At 43.5% G+C, this 12978-nt stretch overlaps 1 protein-coding gene across 2 annotated transcripts in view; it reads left to right on the top strand.

The window, feature by feature from the left end:
* Positions 1–913: 913 nt before the first annotated feature.
* The window catches only part of NSD2 (nuclear receptor binding SET domain protein 2), an 81300-nt gene continuing 69235 nt past the window's right edge, over positions 914–12978 (top strand). For both annotated transcript variants that reach the window (XM_075092059.1, XM_075092058.1), the window contains exon 1: positions 914–1093. The gene's annotated coding sequence lies outside the window, so the exon portion shown is untranslated. The remainder of the gene's footprint in view (positions 1094–12978) is intronic.

Genomic DNA, 12978 nt, shown 5'->3' with positions numbered 1-12978 from the left:
TGTACAGAAAACACATGTTCCTAGTGCTCCGTATATCCTTTATCAAACCATCGAAAGCTTGAAAAAGCTGGCCATTACCTGCTTTACATTATCTAGTGCAACAGCTCATGGGAATATTTGTTCCTATTGTAACATGACAGATATGTAATGATTTGGCCTAAAAAAATAGCTGTGCTTTCAATTGGCAAATTGCAAGCACATGTACTTATTTTGATGCAAGCTTTAAAAAAAAAATAAACCAGGCCATACTCCCAGAAGAGACAGCCTGTGTAATTCGCAGCCGTGCGCACTTGGGTTCTTAAAACTATCCGACAGCCTCAAAATCGTGTGCAGTTGTACGGAAAGTCAAAACATTTGGCTTAAATCAGAGTTTTCAGAGGGCACACGCGTACCGTCGCCGAGGTCAGCGGGTGAGGAGGACACGTTCACCAGGCGGTGCGGCCCATGGCCGTGCCCAAGGGGAAGATAAATAATGATAGAAAAAAATAATTTTAAAAAGGGGTGTTTTCCACCGACCTCGGCGGGCCCTCGACGCGCTGTCGCCCACCTGGGGACGCCGCCGCGGTGAGGCTGGCCCTCCCCCCCATCCCCGAGCGGGCCGGGCCCCACACAGCTCCCGCCTTCGGCCCCACCTCGCCCCATGGCCTTCCCTCCCCTGGCACCCGTCCCGCTCTCCTCTTTCTCCCCGCCGGCAGCGGCCGCCCCGTCAGGGAAGGCAGGCGGTCGGGCGGTCGGGCGGCCCCGTCAGGGCGGGCGGGCGGGCGGCTCCGCTCCCGCCGCGGCTGGCGCTGCTCACAGCCGCCGCCGCCGGGCCGCTGGGCCGCGCGTGCGGGCGGCTCCGTGCGGGGGGATTTGAAACAGCCGCTCCAGGGGCAGCGCAGCGGCGGCGGCCAATCAGCGGCCGGGATTTTTCGCGCTGGTTCTGGCCGGAGGAGGGGGCGGGGCCGCCGCGCAGGATCGCCGGAGCCGCCGCCGCCGTTGCCGCCGCCGCTGCTGTTGCCGTGTCGCCTGCAGCTCCCGCCGCTCCCCGGCACCGAGCTACCGCTGCCGCCTCCGCCCGGCTCCCGGGGGAGAAGGATGCGCTAGGGCACAGGTCAGTAGGCCGGGAATGCGGCTGGCTGTGTCCCCCCCCGCCTCCCCGGGGAAGGGAGGAGGCACCCGGGGCACGTTCCCGCAGGCCCTGGGCGGGAGGCGGGAGCGGCGGCGGCGAGGTTTCCTCCCTCCCCCGCGGGGATGCTGCCGCCCGGCCCCGCGCCCCGCCGCGGCCACCGGGAGTTCCCTCCCGGGCGGGGGCCGCGGGCCGTGCCGGGCAAAGCGCTGTGGGGGCCGGGGGTCCCGTCGCGGGGCATCCACTCCCCCCCCCGACTCTCCCTGCTCCGGCCCTTCCCCCGGGGACTCCCCCTCCGCCGGGGCTCCGCTCCCCTCAAACTTACCGCCGGCGCCCCGCCGCCTCCATCGCCCGCCCCTGCCCAGGCAGCCCGCAGGTCCCGTTTCCCCCTTCCCCGGAGGAGGGTTTTTTTGTTCGCTCCCTCCCTCCCTCCCTCCCCGCCGCTACCTGGCTCTCTCTGAGGGGCCACGGGTCCCCCCGCCCGCCCCTCGCCCCCTCGGGGGCTGCCGCAGGATTTCTGCCGCTGCCTGGGCCTGACTCTTGGGTGGTGGAGGAGCGGAAAGGAGCGATGCCGAGCCGGAGTCCCGGCTGTTGCAGCTTCATCCTTTACCCCCCCGCCCTCCTCCTCCTCCTTCTCCTCGGCGCTGCGGGAGGTCGGGGGACAGCATAAAGGGGAACGGGAGAGGTGCCCACCCGTCCCACCTCCCTCCCCCGGGGACGGGGATCAATCAGTGCAGATCAGAAAGAAAACCGGGGGGGGGGCGGGGGGAGGGAACAGAGAACCGATGGGAAGGAAAAAAAAAAGCCTCCCCCAGGGTTTAAACCGCCTCCTTATGGGGTGGGTTGGCTGCATATGTACCCCCCGTGGCGGTGAGGGTGTGGAGAGGTGGAGGCTGCTCCTGCCCCTTCCCTCCGGGTAGGACAGGGATTGTACGGCATGTAACTCTGGAAATGTATGGAGGGGGAAGCCATGTTTGATTTATTCCTCCACTAAACACTGGTGTGATGATCCTTCTACTTACACCCTTCTGCAGTCCATCCTGGACCTGTATGGGAGGAGAGCCTTGTTAGGAAAACGGAAAGAAAACATTCCCGCGAAGGCGTACGGGCTCGTTGGCTCAATCTTCATTAAGTATAAGAGGATAGGGCTCTTGTAACTTGAATTGATATTTGTGTGGTAAAAGAGCCTGGGGAACTTGTATTCCCAAGGCCATAGTTACAGCTCATCCGCTGTGGCTTTACCACTCTGGGGGTGGAGAAGGGAATTTGCCACACTTCTTGAACATATTTATACTTGATTTTTGGTTTTGTGTTTTGTTTTTTTTTTTTTTAAATATGTCGGCTGAACGGAGGAGTAAATACTAGTAGAAGTACAGAGACAGTAAACACCGTATTTAAACAGATTTCAGAGAAAATGGGCCTCTTGCTAGCAGGCATTAAACAGGAAAGAGGCTGGTATCAGTCATTGCCCATGTATTTTGTGTGCGTGAATAGTTTCCGTATTGGCATTTGCATTAAAATTGGTTTATAATGATTCTTAAATTTAGGAGCTAGTGCTGCCCACGCTGAGTAAGCTAAACGAGGTCTGATTAAAAAAAAAAAAAAAAAAAAAAAAAGATATGTTTGGTGTTTAGCCTTTTCAGACATCTGAGGAAGGTAACTGTAAACACTGTAGGGTGGCAATGAAGTTTGTAATAGATTTTGCAAAGAGTCCTTGCTGGTGGTTTATCCAGGAATATATGCGTACTAAAATTCCTTAAACATGGAATGTGTGGCTTCAGCTGCAAGAATAAATTGGTTCTTCACTGAAACGTTCGTATGTTAGTAGAACCTGTGTAAATTTATCGCTGAAGCTATTATTTGCTTGTTTTGTTGTGGGAATTTTGCTCAGGAAATGCAGCATATCAGCCTTAATAAACTCCTCAATTTCACAGTGTGGTATTATTTGACTGTTGGATGTAATCATTGAACAAAACCACTGTTTTGCAGGACTACTCAGGGCTCAGTACTTAAACTATATGCAATTTTTGGTTGTTTCAGTAAGCATCTATATCCCATATATTAAAGCATGCTGAGATTTTCATCTAGTATGCAGCCATCAGAAAATATGACCTTTTTTTCTGGTATTTGAATATAAGAGCTCTGAATATTACTGGAAACTATATGGCTAGTTCTTGTCACGGTTATAGGTGTATCCACCCTCATACATACTCAGGAAAATTCAGGTATTAAAAGTACAGTAAAACCTACTCATTTATCAAATATCATTTGAAAATGTCAGAAGAAACTAGGTCATTATACTTTAAGGGTATAGATCTAAAGTAGTTTATAAAATGGAAATGAAATGTAAAATATATATCCTTTTAGTTCAATGTGAATCCAAGAAATGGCTAGTAAGAATAAAACAAAATGTTTTAATCTCTGTAGTGCTGCATGCTTTTTCTGAAGCCAGTGGTTGTTTTGCAGATGAGACTATTTCATTTAAATTATTGCCTGCATGCAGTAGGCTGGATGTTATGACAAAAACAACCCCACTTTGTTTTAGACTGGAAGCAAAAATGATTATTGAGGGCTTGCTTTCTAATATTTCGGCAGTGAAATTGATGCATACAGGTATGCATACATATATATGTATATGTGTGTGTATATATATTTTTATATATCTGAGTTTGTGTCCAAAACATTGCACTAACAAAATGGCAAAGGAATGGAAAGAATGGATTGTTTTTCAGTGTTCTATTGTTTGTGGCCCATTCAACTCTCACTTTTGCACGGAGCCTGCTTTTTGTTCCACCGGTGTCAGTGTGTTTCCCAAGCGAGGTTTTATTTCTACAGACTGATAAATGCGTGTCTTTCCTTGTGTTCGATCAAAGCCTATTGACTGCATTGGGACTCTATGCGTATATAAAGGTTCATCTGCCTTGGTCGGATTACTGGATCAAGGATGTAGTTTATGATGAAGAAAAGATAAAAGCACAATTCTTCCAGCATTTCAGTCACCTCTGGTTACTCCTGCTTACATAACTAGGAGACATCTCTTAGGTTGTAAGCATAGAAGACAGTTGAGTGCGTGAAAATCGCGAGTATTTTCTGTGTAGAACAAGGTAAAGCACCTAGCCTTTTCTAGGAAAAAAATTTCACCTCTCCTCGAGAGCACTGTGCTGCACAATGGGAAGCATCCACTAAGTGGTATTGCTGAGAACAACAGATACCCTAACATTCAGTAATCAAATCTCTGAAGAAATGCTTGGTGGGACTAATAATAATGCAGTAGATGATGATGGCCGCATATTTTAATACTGTGTTTGTGGCTACGCTATTTGACCTCTTTCACTACTTTTCTGCAAAGGGAGTTGAGTAAAAGGATAGATCTGGTATAATTCTCGAACCTAGCCTTTGGATGAAGGAAGAATGGAGATACTGAAATGGATCGAAGTAGATAAGTAAGTCCATGTTTTTAGGAAGCATTGCTTTCCAGTTACATCCTAACTTTGAGAAATGTCTTCACCGATGATGTGCTGGCACTTTGGTGGTGAAAACGAGAAGGCAGAGATGGAATATGGCACTAGGATAAGTGGTCAGGTGGTAAAGTGGAAAGAGAAAATAATTTCCCATCAGAGCTTGGCATTGGAGTCCAAATTTCCTTTGGTGCATAATTAAGGAGGATTTGGGAGAAAGGGGGTGGGTGAGGACAGTCTTGTTGACGTGCCAGTAATCACCCTGCAGTTTGTAAATTCGTGTAGCCAGTTGAACCAGGTCAGCTATTTTATAAAATTAACGGTAACTTGGAAGGTTTTCATTCTGAGAACATTTTTGAAGGAAAAGAGAGAAACTACCTAAATTTACTCTTCACTGCCCCTTCAAATTAGTTTCTCTATGACCTGCAGTCATTGGAGGGTAATAAGGCAGCTGTAGAAATGTATTTACTTTTTTCCTACAGTTTACGCTGACTATTTTTAATGTTTTTATCAAGTTGATGGTGTCCAGTATAGTTATTTTGTATTTTCTAGCATCAGCTGAAAGGGAAGTTTTTGGAACGTGTTATAAGGGAAACTTTGACCATAGTCTATTCTGCCCACCTTCTGGTGAATAGCAAGCTACAGAAATATCTAAGATTTGTGGAGAATAGATCATATATACTAATACCTTACTAATACCTTTTGTACAATGATGATAGGTAAATGCATACTCCATCATGCATTATTTTGCTTGCAAGCAACTCTAAACTTTAACACCAGATAATCTGTTGACTCTCTGCTACATTTGAAAAGCTGTTCTCATCCAAGGTTTATAATAGATTACACCATAAACTGAATTTTTTAAAACACATTTTGTGTGCGATAAATACCTGTTAATCATGGTTGAACCGAAAGCAAGGTTTCTACTATCCTTCTGGCTAATGCTAAGAATTAATACTATTACATGGAAATTGTTCTAATGGTACAATGGGGTGATGAGCTACGTGTGTGAAGTAGACGTTTGAGAATGTTTTTGAACATTTCATAGCAATCAAATTAAATTGACTAAGTATGGAAAAGTGATGTGCTAACCTGTCCATACTTCAGAGTATTCTTACATTGGGCAAAATTCCTTTCCCCTGGGGCACCATTGATGGAGCGTCTCATATTTGACAAAATTTGAAATGAATAAAATATATAAGTGACTTAAAGGGTGTGTTAAATTGCAGGGGCTACTCAACAGGTGATGGCTCAATTTCGAGCTTTGTCCCCATCCTTTTAACTTTTCCTGTTTTTATCTTAGTGCAAGGTAGCAATTTGATCTTGTTTTGAACTTAAGTATTCAGCTCCCCAGCACAAATCAGAGCTATTTTATATTCATCCGTATTTGGGGTAAAGATACATAATGTGCCAAACGACTAGAAAACCATAGCACGATGTGCTGCTGAAGTAGGCTTTCACAGAAGTATTAACGTTTTTCTTCTGCTGTCTGTGAAGGATACTGTCAGTCTTCTGTGTGGCTCTTTGGAGAAGCATGGGGTGGTCTTGTTCTGTTGGCTGACAGAGACGGCCATTTAACTGTCCTTGTGAAACCTCTTCTGGCCTGTGCCTCATATCAAAATACTAAAATACTGACATCTCACATCTGTGCTGAAACAGACATAACAAATTAGAAAATTTGTGTTAAAGTAGTAGTGGTAGTAATATTAAAAGTAACAACAGCATATTTGGCCATGAGGGCTAACATCAGAATTCTACTTTTTCTTTGCCATGGTCAAAAGCATAATAGAGAGTGAATGTTGTCCTGTTCTCTGAGTTCTGCCTTACTAAATAAGAGGTACACCAAGGAGCAGAAAATTAAATATTTTGTGAGAAAAATATTTTTGAGAAAGAAGGCTGAGCTTACGGAAGATTTTGTTAGAAATGTGATCTAAACACCATTTGATAAAATTCTCGAAGCTACTGGTAAAAACAGTTATAGAAGGAGATGCAGGAATGCAGCCTCCTGTCATAATGTTTAGGACCCATTTAATTTATTTATTCATTACAGTAAGTTGAAGTGTAAATCTTCTTGCTGTGGCATGGGGTAATCTGTGGAGCTGAGGTTCCCAAGATTGTGTATCAGATAGATCAATTGTGGAACTTGCCAGCCTTGGTGGGATGCCATCAGAGCAAAGAACCTGACTGCACCGGCGCTCAGAAACATCTAAATGGGGGAGTTATCTCTGTAGTAAAGAATGCCCAGATTCTAGTCTGATAATAAAGCCAGAGGGATTTAATCCAAAGTATGAACCTTGGAGAGCAGTGTAGGATGAAAGACATGAATATGGATCACTTTGCTATATGGTGTAGTTGCCAAGATCTTTCAATCAGATACTTCAGAATGAAATTAATGTTGTGATTTTTTTCTATGGATGCAAAATGCTGACCATCAGAAGCTGTTTTATAGTAGCACTCTTGAACAATCCGGAAACAAATGCTGTGATTAAATGTGGAACATGACTGAAATTCAGCAATAGTGCAAAAAACAAGTAGTAGGCTTAGAATGTGTACTAGAAAGTGCATGTACCGTATCTATTCATTAGGTGAATGCTTGGCTCAAAAGCAGTAGTGATAGGTGAATCTTCAGAAACTCTACAAGTAAGGACAGCAACTATAGCTGCTTAGCACAACTTATTTCTACAGTCAAAACTTTTTAAATTTTCCCATAAGAGGTAGGTACAACAGAATTTGTCTAAAGAACTAAATTTGATCGGTACTCCACAGAACTAATGTTATGCTCAGAGAAAGGACAGCAAAAATGACAAGAGATACCCATTGCAAACCTCTCACTGCAAAATTTTGGAAAGTGGACAAGAACGATTTGGTTTGTTTGGACAGGAAAGTGTTTTATCTTTCTGTCTCCAAGTTAAATGGGTAAGCTACACTATACTGCAGAAACGTAAAACTTGCCTCATATTCCAGACCTTTTACCTGTAACTGTCATTCTGATCTCTGTTCTGGAGAGATTCTTGAGGCAGATGTAGTGAAAGCAATAGAAAGGGAATTAAGAGCACTGTAAGTAGTAGTAATGCATTTTGGCAAGAGCATGTTAAAGTCCCAGCACAGGGAGACACTTCAAATAATATGCAAACCAGAAAGGCCACTGATTAGCAAGTATTTGGATTTGTTTGGAGAATCAAGTGTTCCAAGTCTCTTGCGACCTCGGGCCTTGTTTGAGTGTTCCTGGCATACATCTGCCACTTGTGTGTGTGGTTTTTTTGCTTTGACGTAATACATTGATAGAATAATTAACATAATTGCTTGTATATAGTTGCAGTCTATGCGTATAGTAGACCAGAATTAGTGAAGGGTGGCCAGGATTACATTATAGGCATAGTTACATTGATCTGATCTGGATATATACAGTTCTTGATGAAAGGTGCAAGTCTATAAGTAAAATTCCATAGTGCCATTGAGTCAGTATTAACTGCCTCTGAACTTTACCTGCCAGTTCTTTACCTAATGGTATGGCATGTGAAGTTGAACGTACTGGATGAAAGAAATCATATATATTTTCACGTTACCTGTCCACATCAGGGAGGTGCATTATCAGTACATGTGATGCTGTTTTTATAAACCATAGAAAACATGGCCAAATATTGTTCTGTGACAAAGATAAGGATACATGTAGCTAGGCTTTCGTACTATTGACAAGACCTCATATATCACCAGTGTCACAACCCTGCTTTTTAGAATTATTCCAATGCACCAAGCGTGCTTCTGGCATCTAAATCCACCCACTTGGGTAAACAGGTTTTAATGCTGTGATAGACAAAGATAGCAGAGTTTTAAGGGTCTAGGCAAAATGATTGTATCCTCTGTATTAAAATGAGTTGATATCTGGTCTGATCTGGGCAACATTATTTCTGTAGTGGATAACGTTTTGTTAATACTATTATTTGATTCGTTACTTATATTGATAAATTATTTTGTGGTGTCATCCCAGATTTGATCTTCCCTTCTCAGAATTTTGCACAATCAGAAATTCTCGGGATGCTTGCAGTGAAGCTTCAGGCAGCTGCAATGCTGTCATGCCTGCATATGGGAATAAGGGCAGAATCACTGGCCACAGTGAAGAGGAAACAGATTATAGCATGTTAATCTACTGCAGTGAGTATTATGTAGAACCAGAGGATCCAGGTCCTGAAGATATGGCGCAGGAGCAGAGGTAGGATGCTGCAAAGAAAAAGCAGTGGGATTAAAGAATGGGTGGGAAATTAACATAGGCTTGGACCAGGTAAAAGAGCAGTGTAAATAGGGAAGGAACTGTGCACCTCAGCGCTGAGCTATTTGAGATTGCATTCGGTTCTTCATTCCCAAGCTAAGCAGAAGCCAGATGCACAGCTCAGGCCCACCTGAGAGACAGAGACATAATTTCATTGGTGAGTAAAAACCTAGACTGAATGAGTATTTTGGCTGTATTGAATTGTCGAGTCCTGTTTTGCTAGACGGGTTGTTTCCTTCATCTGAACCATTTGGAACTGTCCAGGAGACAGAAAAGTCTCAAGTTTGCATTTGAAAACATAACTTTTTTTTTCTTTCTATTTTACTTTTAGCCGTTTGTTAACCAACTATTGAGGGCTACCTTTTAGTGTTTACTAAATACTGATGGTAAATCCAGTAGTTCCTAGCATTTTAGGCACCAGTGTTCCTTTCTGTTTATCTGCAGAGGAGAAGCAATTATTTTCTGTTTGATCTGTGGTCCCACCACAGTAGTATCTATGTTCTTTCTTCAGACAGAAAGACAGTGTTTTACAAGAATTTGCATTTACTCAAACCTATCTCCTTCCGTCACCACCCACCTTCAGCAGCAGGAGTGGAACTGACAAAATTAAATTTCTGCAGCAGTGGAAAAAGAATATTTCTTCTGATTTTGGAAAAAAAAAAAACAAAAAACAAACAAATTAATGGGGAGGAGTCCTGTTACAGAATCTTCTAGCCTTATCCTCAGCAGCAAGGGTTGGTTGCAAAAGCTTTTCCTGAGGAGGAACAAAAAGTGAAGTCCATCAGTTTTGTAAGCTTGCTTTCTGCAGCAGCAAGTAACATTTAAAGTGAAGAAATTCTTTCCCTGCCATTCTACAGTTCTTAACTGTACAAGCTGGTATTGCCTATTGCTGTCATGAGAAGGCAATTAATACTTGTTTTGGTTGATGAAAAAAGACTGTAACAATTAAGTTCTGAAATTTTATCCATTAGGAAAAAAAAACAAACCCAAAACAAATTAGAAAATATCAATACTAATTTTTTTTAAATATTTGGTAGCAAATAAGAGTGAGTGCAGCTGTAAGTACACTAACCTTTTTCACAAAGTTTTCAAAATATGCTTGATCTTTTTGTGCAAATTTATCTTACATCCCTATGTAAACATTATTATGTACTACAAGTGTAAGGAAATTTTCATGTTCTCATTTAAAAATACTTTGTAGGTCAGCCTTGCCACCTGACTGGTAAACTGAAATCATTGTATATTTACTACAAGACTAATGATCAGATTAACTCTAATAATCAGGTTAACTAATGATCAGACTAATAATCAGGTGCTTTTAAACTTAAAATTGGCTCCTTTGGACTAAAATTTCTCTTCTTTTTGTATTTCCTTTCCTAAGCCTTTACTAAGACTAGTGGTAAATTCTTAGAAAGTTTTGGTATAATTATTTCAGTTCTCTATCAGCTGCTACAGCAATGGTTTTCTTCATGAGGGATAATGCTTTTGAATTTGGTGGATAGAGCTGGTTTGTAACAATTTTTAGCAAACCCACAATGCAGTTTTAAGTTATGTATTTTCTTCTAAGAGTAAATTCTGTTTAGATCCTGTGGTGATTTTTCATTATTTTAATATAGTGGAGAACAGTCACAATGTACTGCATGACTGCAAATAAGTCTCTACTCCTATTTGATATTTTAGGTTTTTTATACAAGATAATGTGAATAAGCATACTCAGGTTTTCAAATCACAAAATGGTGGGGGTTGGAAGGGACTTCTGGAGATCATCTTGTCCAACCCCTCTGCTTGAGCAGGCACACCCAGAGCAGGGGGCACAGGACCATGTCCAGGTGGGTTTTGAGTATTTCTAGAGAAGGAGACTCCACAACCTCCCTGGGTAGCCTGTTCCACTGCTCTGTTACCCTTAAAATAAATACATTTTTCCTCATGTTCAGGTGGAAATTCCTGATTTCCAACTTGTGCCCATTGCCCCTTGTCCTGTCATTGGGCACCACTGAAAAGAGTTTAGCCCCATCCCCTTGGCACCCACCCTTCAGATATTTATAAGCATTGATAAGATTCCCCCTCAGTCTTTTCTTTTCCAGGCTGAACAAACCCAGGCCTCTCAGCCTTTCCTTGTAAGGGAGATGCTCCAGTCCCCTGATCATCTTTGTAGCTCTCCTTTGGACTCTCTCCAGCAGTTCCCTGTCTTTCTTGAACTGGGGAGCCCAGAACTGGATGCAGAGCTCCAGATGTGGCCTCACTAGGGCAGAGTAGAGGGGGAGGATAACCTCTCTCGATCTGCTGGCTGCACTCCTTTTAATGCAGCCCAGAATATTGTTGGCCTTCTTGGCCACAGGGGCCCATTGCTGGCTCAGGGTCAGCTTGCTGCCCACCAGCACTCCCAGGTCCTTCTCAACAGAGTTGCTTTCCAGTAGTTCAGCCCCCAAACTGTACTGGTGCATGGGGTTGCTCCTCCCCAGGGGCAGGACCTTGCACTTGCTCTTGTTGAATTTCATGAGGTTCCCCTTGGCCCAGCTCTCCAGCCTGTCCAGGTCTCGCTGGATGGCAGCACAGCCTTCTGGTGTATGAGCCACTCCTCCCAGCTTGGTATCATCAGCGAACTTGCTGAGGGTGCCCTCTGTCCCATCGTCCAGGTCATTGATTAATATATTGAACAGGACCAGACCAGGCACAGACCCCTGGGGAACACCACCAGTTACAGGCCCCCATCCAGACTCTGCCCTGTTGATCACGACCCTCTGATCTCTGCTGTTCAGCCAGTTCTCAATCCAATTCAGTGTTCTCTCATCTAACCCACACTTCCTAAGGATAGGGTTAGATGAGGGGTGTTCTGGGAGGCAGTGTCAAAAGTCTTGCTGAAGTAGAGGTAAACATCATCCACTGCTCTCCCTTCATTGACCCAGCCTGTCACAGCATCACAGAAGGCTATCAGTTTGGTCAAGCATGATCTCCCCTTGGTGAATCCATGCTGACTACTTCTGATAGCCTTTTCCTCTGCATGCCTGGAGATGGCCTCCAGGATGAACTGTTCCATGATCTTTCTGGGGATGGAGGTGAGCCTGACTGGCCTATAGTTTCCCGGGTCATCCTCCTTGCCCTTTTTGAAGACTGGAGTGACATTGGCTACCCATTAGCAAGAATGTGTTGTAACTTTGCTAATCTCTTTAAGTATTTTGTCTCATTCTGATCTGAAAATAGGAATAACCTTTGGTCTTAAAATTGGTGAGAGAATGGAGAAGACTATCAGAAAGCTATCTTTAGAGAAAAAAGCAGCAGCTACCTGTTAGCTTTTTCAGTGCCAGCTGAAAGCCTGATTTGTAGGTAATAAAAATAGCTTTTGTGGATAAAGTTCTCTTACTGTGAATTTGTATTTAGGTGTGTCATCTTCCCCTCTTCCCTCCGCCCCGAGTAATTCACCTGAGAAACGGCTTTAAGAAAACCCTTAGACAAAACAAAATGGTATTTAATAGTGACACTTGTTGATTACTTACTCTTTTCACTCCCCTTGGCAGAATTGGACGGAATGGACTACTCCATTATTTCTGACACACAAGAAACACATCTCTGAAATTACAGCAGATGTGGAAGAAATGAATAATAAAGATCCCATAAATGATAGTGGTCTGGATGGTGAAGGAGGAATCTGACATGCAGACTAACTGTATTTGGCTCACGACTCCTGTCAGATGATGGACCTTCAAGTAATTAATAACATTTAAAATGTCAGCAAAATAATTTGCCTTATGTAGAATCTGGTGTTTTAGTATGAAAATGTGTACAAAGCCATTGCAAGGATTGCCCAGTTGTCATTGTCCAATTAAAATGTCTAGAGACCTTTCTCTGATAAGTCAAATCTTCTTTCATTTTCTGAAAGTTATTTGTTCACAAGCCAAAATATCATGTTTATTCAGCAGACTGCTTGGTTGTCATGTTTTTCCCTCTTTGTTAGTGAAAATGGTATTTGTTGGGTCACCAGACAGTCAATATGGGACGATACTAGCTTAAGCTCATTAGCTGCTTCTAGTATGTGGTGCTTTTGACCCTTTCCTTTCCCTACCCTCCCCCCAGGTTCCTTTTCTATAGGTACAGAGTCATCTAGAAAAAGATAAGGATAAGGGATTGCTTTTGCCTGTAGGTGACAT

This window comes from Phalacrocorax aristotelis, chromosome 4 (genome assembly GCF_949628215.1).
Source record: "Phalacrocorax aristotelis chromosome 4, bGulAri2.1, whole genome shotgun sequence".
Lineage (NCBI taxonomy): Eukaryota > Metazoa > Chordata > Aves > Suliformes > Phalacrocoracidae > Phalacrocorax > Phalacrocorax aristotelis.
This window is presented reverse-complemented; position numbering and strand designations above follow the sequence as displayed.